This window comes from Lemur catta, chromosome 26 (genome assembly GCF_020740605.2).
Source record: "Lemur catta isolate mLemCat1 chromosome 26, mLemCat1.pri, whole genome shotgun sequence".
In the NCBI taxonomy this organism is placed as follows: domain Eukaryota; kingdom Metazoa; phylum Chordata; class Mammalia; order Primates; family Lemuridae; genus Lemur; species Lemur catta.
The window spans coordinates 8672974-8683314 of NC_059153.1; the positions used below are offsets into that span (position 1 = coordinate 8672974).

At 38.8% G+C, this 10341-nt stretch overlaps 1 long non-coding RNA gene across 1 annotated transcript; it reads right to left on the reverse strand.

Annotated features, from left to right (window-relative positions):
• Positions 1 to 174: 174 nt before the first annotated feature.
• On the reverse strand, positions 175 to 10086 carry LOC123627709. Its single transcript, XR_006731460.1, has 3 exons — positions 10004 to 10086; positions 3416 to 3495; positions 175 to 197 (listed from the first exon to the last, which is right to left on the reverse strand). It is a non-coding gene; the product is annotated as an uncharacterized LOC123627709 (long non-coding RNA).
• Between the last annotated feature and the right edge of the window lie 255 nt (positions 10087 to 10341).

The window sequence follows — 10341 nt, forward strand, 5'->3', positions numbered from 1 at the left end:
ATTCTGCCTGTATCTTCCTCACCTGGTACCAGGAGTAGTCCTGGTCCGAGGGGTCGATAAGAATGGTGATGATCTTGTCTTTGGGGACCAGAGAGGCTGCTCTTTTAGGGGCTTCCTCGGAGTGGAAGTAGTTGGCACTCTTCTCAAACAGGAAGTCCGTGGTGGCATTTGACGGGACTGGGAAGAAATCCATATACCTAGAACAGGAATATTTTCCTCAAAATAAGACTCTAGTTTATACTCATATCCTGGTGACTGAAGATGTTAAAGTTGTCCCCCAAATATCATTTGTCTCCTAAACAAAAAAACCTTCTCCTTGGGGCATTTGTCCCTCTTTGTTAGCAAGGGGGAAATATCCAGAACACTAATAATGGAGTTTGAAGATGTTTTTCTAAATACATTTTCTTTTTGTTTTGTTTAATATCAAGAACAATACAGAGATAACAAAAATGCAGACAAAGAGTGATCAAACTGAAGCAATACTCAGCCTAACTATATAAAATGTATCTAAATGCAGAAATACTGTACAGAGAAAAATGTAAGTGCTGGAAAAGAAGATTTGATTAAAACAAATTATTAATCTACTATGTTCAGTTCAAAGACATCGTTAGAGGATAAACCGAACATGTTTACCGCAAGTAGAATAATTTCATTCCCACTAATGTGTTGTGGTGATGTTCTGTTTAACCACATAGTGTCAAAGTGCAGAACGTATCTGCTATAAATACTGCCTATTTGCTGAATTTTTTTTTCATCTAGAATCACTTATATCCCTCTTTAGAATAATTGTAAGAAAAGTCTAAAAAGCATACACATATTTCCAGGTATGAAATCCCAAGGTCAGGTCCTGCATCCTTAAGTGAAAATTCACATCACCAGGGGGGTAAAGGCAGTGACCCCTGTAGGCTCAAGGGCTGAAATGCAGGATTTTGTTTAATGTTCCACCTTTATAAAAGTTGTCAAACATAACTAACGTAGCACATAATAATAGATATTTCTGAAGCACTCAGGGATGCCTTTTGGAGGAAAAGGGCTTTTTTAAAGGCTATAAAAATATAACTCGTAGGGATGTTTACATTTTCTAATGATGGCCTCAGCCCCCACTGCCAATTCCTAAGCCACTGCGACTCTGGGCTACACAGACAAGGTGGTTCAATAATTACTGAACACAAGAGTCATTAGCAGTCATGCAATGACTTCTTTTTACAGTGTGCTGTTTTCTTTTCTTTTCTTTTTTTTTGAGTCAGAGTCTTGCTCTGTTGCCCAGGCTAGGATGAGTGCCATGGTGTCAGCCTAGCTCATAGCAACCTCAAACTCCTGGGCTCAAGTGATCCTCCCACCTCAGCCTCCTGAGTAGCTGGGACTACACGCATGCGCCACCATGCCCGGCTGATTTTTTCTATATATATTTTTAGTTGTCCATATAATTTTTTTCTATTTTTAGTAGAGACAGAGTCTCGCTCTTGCTCAGGCTGGTCTCGAACTCCTGAGCTCAAACGATCTGCCTGCCTTGGCCTCCCAGAGTGCTAGGATTACAGGCGTGAGCCACTTCGCCCGGCCTTGCTGTTTTCTTTTGAGTGAAAGATCACATGAGACAATCACAGACTTTCAACTGTCAGATCATGTCACCTCGCACGAGGAAGCTTCTGGCAGGATCCAATTGTCAACACATTGCAGAGTTTAGCTGGTGCAATGAAGTGATGTCTTGAGACTCAGAGCAGTAAAGAAATCCTTTTCTGTTTTCTGGGAATTGCCTTGTTGGTGATGGGTAATTCTGGCACCCTCTTAGAGGGAAAGAGCTATACAAAAGTTTTTGGAAAATTTGCTCTGCTACCTGCTCTAGTATGCGTTCTATTTATAGAAAGTGCCGAAATTTAGGGTCCTTGTTTAGAAGCTCACACTGGTTCCAGGGGTGCTCAGGTTATCCTGAGTGTCTGGTCACTAGCGACATCCTATTTGGTCCAGGCTTGTCTCAAGCTTGCTTGCTCTGAAAAAGGCTCCAAAAACCACACACACACAGAAAGGGCATAGGTTTTAGCCTCTAAAATCCACCCCATTTTCCTAAAAGTCTTTCATATCTGGAACAGTTAGGTTTTGAAGACCTCAAGCAGGTCTGGATCTTGGCCCTACAGTGTGTCGATCTGTCCTGGCCCCAGAGGCTCAGAGAAGGCAGGTCCAGTTCTGGTTTGCCTGTGTATCTGTATCACGGCTGCTGCTGGCTGGTAGGCACTTGAAAAATGTTTGATGAATAAACAAGTAAACAAAAGGAATTCAGGTTCGTATTTCCAGGGAGGGACCTAGAAGCCCCCCACATAGGCTCACATTTAGAGAAAATGAATTGCATACTCATTTGAGTCAGCGGTCAAAAAGTAGCTGAAATCACTGGCGGTTTCTTCATATTCCCAGCTGTTACTTAGCACCAGTTAATCAATATCAAACCCTGTACTGAAGAACTGGCAGTGAAATATATAACAATTAGAATATATGTAAATCCTAGTAGGTGCTCAATGTAAACTCGATTTATATTCAGTCCATCTCTTTTTCTTTCCATTTGGACTATTCACAAGCAACTTTTGAGGGAGCTGATACTTACAAAATTGAGATCATGCAATTTGACAACAAAGGTTAACATATGTGATTCCTTATGCTAAAATACATGCAAAATGTTTATGCTCTAGAGTTACTATAAGCATTCCACTTTTATACCACTCTCTGTCCAGTATTATACCTTAATAGCAAGACCTCTAGATACTTTTATGATTAACATGTTAGTTTGTACTGTCTATTTCTACATTATTATATTTTCTGTATATGTGACATTTTTACTTTTTAACTTTTCAGATGGTTGCTATATTTTTAATTTCAACTCAAAGGCAAAAAATTAAATTTTGTATATTGTTGATAGCTTTGATTATTCATGAAATATACACACATTTCTAGTTCTATTTACTTGGTTTTTATCCTGCATATCAAAGTAAAATACAAAATTATATATATTGGGCTATTGCATCACTTAATGGAAAGTGCACAAGAAGAGAAAGACATGAAAGTGTTTTCGTGTGAGTAGAGAAGAATGAACGTCCTGGGTACTATCCTATTTCTCTGATTTCGTATCTGTAATTACCAACAAAGATAATAAATGCCAACTGAAATTATACGTGGGCCTCTTGAGTCAAGAAGTCCCTTCGTAACCCGAGAAGAGTTTGTTATAAGTCATTTCTGAGCTCTTCCAGGTTATTCAGTCAATTTCCAAGGCACAGAGGGTAACTCACATTTGTGGCTACAAACTTATATGTTACTAAATATTAGTGCTACGTGTACACTGTGCACAGTACATAGACTTTGAGATTTATACTAATAACCCATCTTACCAATCAATCCCCCTGTGGTAGTTATTTCTATTAAAGAACTGTACCTCCTCAAAGGTTTTTGGGCTGGGGGAGTTACTAAGGATGGAAGGATGCATAACCAGGAACAAGTACAAAGCAGTGGTACCTGGAAAGGAAACAGAGGTTTAGAAATTAATGACACAGAAACAGTTTCCTGCCATTAGCACTTCACAGTCATTAATAAATTAACTATTACAGTGATCCCATCAGATTCATTATAAGTACTCCTTGAATTAAACTGAACAGATAACGAGCTTGAGCTTTCTAAAAGCAGCAGATTCTACAATGGGGGCGCGGTGAGAGGTAGGAGAGGCCCCCGGCGGGGATGGAGAGCCCTGGCCGTTGGTCTCAGCTCTGTGACCTTGGCTTTTAGCTTCTCTTCATCTCCGCTCTCCTTAATGAGAAATCACCTGCCTTGCTTATTTTGTAGGTTTTCTCTGAGGATGCAAAGACATAGTGTACCTGAAGGCATTTTGTCGTTAAGGAAGTCCTATATAAATGAAATGTATACATTCATATATATTCATATACTACGTTACCAAACGGAGAGTTGGGTTTTCTTATAAAGTTCTTCTTGAGGCCCAGGGAAGCCAGTTCAACTCAAGACAATTGAATCTTTCAACAAGTTTGCTTAAGTGTGAATGCGCTTACATGCATATAAAAGGTAGTCAAAAATTGTTTAAATTGCTAAATTTGAAAAAAAGTATGTCCTTAGTGACATACTTTATAAAATGTGCATTTTATTGGAAAGAGAATGGCATATCCCAGGGAGCCATATAGATCTGTGACTATTTGGGAGTAAGATTGTGATTTTTTTAAAAAGCGAGCAACGTCATAAACTATAAAATTAGTGTTTTGTAAACCTAATTTAGGAGGTAAAAGGTGCAGTTTAGTGAGACTGCTAAAGAAAAAGTAAGGCAGTTTGGGTTCAGTTTGTTAAAGATTTAATCATGCACTTGCAACTGTGACTGTGTTTATAAGATCATGATATGAAAATATTTCTATGTATTCAGTACTCCTAGAGAGAAATACACCCTCTGGTTTCTACCTCCCTGCTCTGATGTCATTTACACTATTATACAATCTGCGGGGCGGACCTGTTAATTGCATTCCAGATCAGTAGCTGGCACTAGTAATCACACGTGGCCTGATACTGTTTCTCTCACTTGGAGAAATTATTATTCTAATTTTTCTTATAATAATACTGTGTTGCCATTTGTACAAAGTTTTGAATTTTCTGATACCTCTGATAAGCTTTCTCTAGTATCATGATGAAATCTACTGTACCTATACAACAGAAAAATAGTTACAGTAACTCTGTCAACAGCAATATTGTCTAAAAGATGAAAGAGGCAGTGTTCCCAGATGACATCTGAGCTCAAGAACGAATACTCGGCTGGGCGCGGAGGCTCACGCCTGTAATCCTAGCACTCTGGGAGGCCGAGGCAGGAGGATTGCTCGAGGTCAGGAGTTCAAGACCAGCCTGAGCAAGAGCGAGACCCCGTCTCTACTAAAAATAGAAAGAAATTAGCTGGACAACTAAAAAATATATAGAAAAAATTAGCCGGGCATGGTGGCGCATGCCTGTAGTCCCAGCTACCCGGGAGGCTGAGGCAGGAGGATCGCTTGAGCCCAGGAGTTTGAGGTTGCTGTGAACTAGACTGATGCCATGGCACTCTATCCTGGGCAACAGAGTAAGACTCTGTCTCAAAAAAAAAAAAAAGAAAAGAAAAGAAAAAAAGAACGAACACTCTATCTACAATCATAGATTACTACAGAGAATGAAACGTAGGAATCTATGATATACAAAGTAAAAATGTTCTTCACAAGCTTGACTTGCATCAGTGGTCCTCAAACTTCAGCACACATCAGAGTCACCTGGAGGGCTTGTTAAAACACAGACAGCTGGGCTCTATCCCGGAATTTCTCATTTAGCAGGTCTATGGTCTGGCCTAAGAATCTGCATTTCTAACAAGTTCTCTGGTAATGCTTAAACTGCTGGTCTGATCACCATCCTTTGGGAATCACTGTCTTAGAAGAAGTATGAAACAATGTGCTCTAGTACTTGAAATCTACAGTACACTGGAACGAGCATGTTCTTTGGAGTCAGGTAAATTCTAGGATCAAGAGTCTTATTGCTGATACCAGCTGTGTGGATTTGAACAAAAATTATTTAACCTCTTTAGTCTTAGTTTTTGCATCTGTTTAGTGGGGAAGAAAATACTTAGCTATCAGGGTTTTATGAGGGTCAAGTGAGATAATCCATGTGAAAGTACCTAATTAGTGCCATATTGGAATATTTGAAAGATACTTCAAAAAATAATAACTTCATTAAGATATAATTTATAATTATAATAAATATATTAAGTATATAATTGAGATATAATTCAAAAATGCAAAAGGCACTTTTTTTAAACTGAAAAGATGAAATCTGTGGGAATAAGAAGCATAATTATTACAATGTGAAAAAAGAAAACAGATTAATTCCTTTTTTAGATCAACTGAAAACATTCTTTTCTGAATTTTAAGAATTGTACTAAATTATATTGTTTGCTTTTAACAGCCCCCTCTTTTTTTGAGACAGGGTCTCACTCTGTCACCCAGGCTAGCATGCAGTGGCATCATCCTAGCTAACAGCAACCTCAAACTCCTGGGCCCAAGCGATCCTCCTGCTTCAGCCTCCTGAGTAGCTGGGACCACATGAATGCGCCACAATGCCCGGCTAATTTATCTATTTTTTTGTAGAAGTGGGGTCTTGCTCTGTTGCTCAGGCTGGTTAATAGGCTTCCATGACCAGAATTAATTAGACAAAAATAAAATATGGATGTAATATAATTGCATAGTCAGTAAAAGACATAATATAAGTTATCAGTGGTCAAAAAATTGTTAAGTTGTGGTCTCTGAATTCTGTCTAAACCATCCTGTATGTATATTTTTTTCAGTGGTAATTCAACTACATAATCATAGACACACATTTAAGTAACCATCCAATAAAGCTTCAGTTTTTATATTTTTGTTAGTCTCAACATGCAGAAATATTTGAATATCCAGACAACTAGAAGTCTCTGCAAAACTATCCAGAAAAATACTTTGGACAAAACTGTAGTTAAAATGAAGCTATTTAATTCTCATATAACTGATATGAGAAGATACTTTTGTCTAATTAAAAAAATCAATTTCACAATATATTGATATACACGACAGCGTGGATGAATCTCAAAAGTATTATGCGCTAAGTGAAAGAAGTCAAACACAAAAGATTACATACTATGTCCTTCCATTTACATGAAATTCCAGAAAAGGCGGAATCACAGTGGCAGAAAGTGGTGGGCTATGGCCAGGCCTGGGGTGGGGTGGGGGACGACTGCGAAGGGCTGTGGAGAAACGTTTTTAGGGTAACAGCTGTTCTGTGTCTTGAATGTATCAATAGTCGTGGTTATACAACTATGTACAATATCCAAAATTCGTTAAATTATACATTTAAAATGGGTGAATTCTATTGTATTTCAATGTACCTCAATAAAACTAGGAAAAAATCAATTTCTATAAAAATTCTCTTCCAAAGGTAAACGCCATATCCAAATTGTAATCAATATTCGGAAACCCAGTTGAGTTTAAGATGACAAGTACTAATTCTGCCACCTAGTCATCATATGAAAATGCCTGTCTATCCAGTCCAACACGAGAGGAAGTCTATCCTTCAGGGCTTTCTGAAGCAAACTGACATGCCAAGCTGTCACCTGTGACCCGGAAGGACACGGTTCTGTGATGACGGTGAGAGTTCACTGAGGACACTTCGGTTTAAAGGTTTTCCTAGTTGCCTTTTGACCGGAGACAGATGAGGACGAGTGAAATAAATAAGGGCAAGAAAAGTATTTGTCATATTTATTATTGTTTTCAGATTGATATCTGCAGATGGGACTCAGGAAAAAATGAATAGACTAAACTCCCTATGTACATTGTATAGAATTCTACTCAGTTATTTCTAGAGAGACGAAGAAACGGAATGTATTTATTCCCCATAGCAAATAATATGATTGAAACGGCTGTTCTCTGTGAAGCCAGAATCCAAGAGCTGCTAATAATTTATCATGCAGGTAACAGCATAAATGTCTGGCATTTTAAAGCTTCCACTGGGCTTCATTTTAATACCAATTCTTACAGAAACAGAAGTTTTTGAGAGAAAAATTGCACACCAATTTAAAAAAAGTGAAAAAGATTCCTCCTGGGTATGAATAAATACCTTCCTTGGCACAAAGTTTTGTTTATGTCTAGGAATTCTGCTTGTCAAACATCTTTTAGACTTTAAAAAAAATAGTCATCTCTGTAAGAAACAGTTTACAGATACACTCTATCAGGAAGATGGTGACCTAAGAGAACTACTTTTATGGAAAATGTGTTCCAAACCTAAGAAACAGCCCCCTGGGCTGCCCCAGGCCAAGCAAGCAGCCGTGTGCCCACATCCCAGGCCTCAGAAGCAGCCTTGTGGCAACCCCTGGTAGACACACCCCCAGGCCAGCCGGGCAGCTGTGCCCACATCCTGGGTCTGAGAAACAGCCCTGCAGGCTGCTCCTGGCAGGTATGTCCCCAGGTGGGCTGAGCAACTGTGTGTTCACGCCCCTGGGTAGAGTAAAGCCCTGTGGCCCCAAGCCTAGCAAGCCAGCCCCATGATGGCGGACCCATCATGTGCACACATGCACCCCTAACCTGAGAAACAGGCCACCACGCCCACCCCTGGCAAAGTCACACCACTACCACCATAAACTTTCTTAGCCGAGGCCACTGAGACACTTGCAAACATCACTGATGTGGATTACAGCTGAAGAAACTACACAGAAACTACTGCACCCACTTAGAACCAAAGTCAATGCACCCCACCAAACCAAAACCTAAAAACCCATTCATAAGAAAAAGTCCTTCCCTATGAAACCTACTCCATAAAATTGGAAGAGGTGACTTCTCCAGCAGGTGCATAGAGATCAACATAGGAACACGTAAAATGTGAAAAAGCAAGGAAATATTACACCACCAAAGGAAAACAATAATTCCCCAATAACAGATCCTAATCAAAAGGAAATACATGAAATGGCAGAAAAAGAATTCCAAGTAATATTTTTAAGGAAACTCAGTGAGATGCAAAAGAATACAGATAAACAACTCAATAAAATCAGGGTAACAATTCATCATATAAATGAGAAATTCAACAGAGATAGATATATTAAAAAAAAAAAAAAAAAGGAAATCCTAGACCCAAAGAATTCAATGAATGAAATAAAAAATACAACTGAGAACTTAAACAACAGACTAAACAGACAATCCAATTGCAAAATGGGCCAGTGATCTGAACAGATATTTCTCAAAAAAAGACATACAAATGGCCAACAAATATATGAAAAAAATGCTCATCATCACTAATCATCAGGGAAATGCAAATCAAAACCACAATGAGGTATCATCTCATCCCAGTTGGGATGGCTATCAACAAAAAGACAAAAAGTAACAAATTCTGGTGAGGATATGGAGAAATGGGAACATGTTTACATGGGTGGGAATGTAAACTAGTACAGCCACTGGGGAGAACAGTATGGAGGTTCCCCAGAAAATTACGAATAGAACTACCATATGATCCAGAAATCCCACTACCAGGCATTTATCCAAAAGAAAGGAAATCAGTAGTATATCAAAGAGACATCTGCACCGCCATGTTTACTGTAGCACTATTTACGATAGTCAAGATGTGGAATCCACCGGGTGTCTAACAACAGATGAATGGGTAAAGAAACTGTGGTACATATACACAGTGCAATACTATTCAGCCAGAAAAAGAATGAAATCCTGTCATTCATGGCAGCATGGATGGAACCAGAGCTCGTTATATTAAGTGAAAGATGCTGGGCACAGAAAGCTAAAGACCACATGTTCTCATTCCTATGTGGAAGGTAAAAAAATAAGTTGATCTCACTGAAGTAAAAAGTAGAACAGAAGATACTAGAGGCTGAGAAGGGCAAGGGGGGAAAACGGGATAGGGAGGGATTTGTTAAAGGATACAAGATTACAGCTAGCTGGGAGGAACACGTTCTAGCGCTCTAGACCGCTGTAGGACGACTACAGTCAACCATGATATACAGCTGGAAATCACTAGAGGATGTTGAATCTTTCCAACACAAAGAACTGATAAATGTTTAGATGATGAATGTGCTAATTACTGTGATCTGACTGCTATACATTATATGTATTGAAACATCACTATGAAACCCATAAATATGTTCAATTATGTGTCAATTAAAAAAATAAAATTTTAAAGATTCAATTAAAAAATACACAGATGAAATTCATGTAGGGCAAAAAAGACCTTTGGAAACAAAATAACACGCTACCGAACTGGCTGCTGGATAGTCAAACTGTGTGACATCTATTTAATTCTTTTCACTTTAAAAAACAGTTTGACAAACATTTAAGTACATTATTGAGCTAACTAAAGATTATGTCCGAGAAAAGCATGTTATTCATTCATCAGCGTTTATAGGAAGTTTATTAACTCACTGTGACAAGAACTCGTCTGTTTATCAAGATTTTTACACTGTTTAGTTAATCATAACACAAAAAGTTCTCACCAGTTTTCTGAGGTCCTATTACCAGGAATTTTGGTAAGCGATCACAGGTTTTTTCTTTAGACCAAATGTCTCTGTGGCGTTTGTCATCACAAGGATTCTAAGCGGGAGAAGAATACAGAGATAGAGTTGCGTGTGTGTGTGTCCACCGTGTGCCAGCTTTTCCAACTTCTGCCCTTAACTGACATCCTAGGACACAACGGGGGGAAAAATGACGCTGATTTTTTTAAGAATGAAAGCCCGAAAGTGGCATCACAAAGCTGTGAATAACTCCTCTCCATGTAGAAGTTGAGTCTGCTGAGCAGGTGGAGGAGGGGAGATATTTCCACTCTGGGTAAACA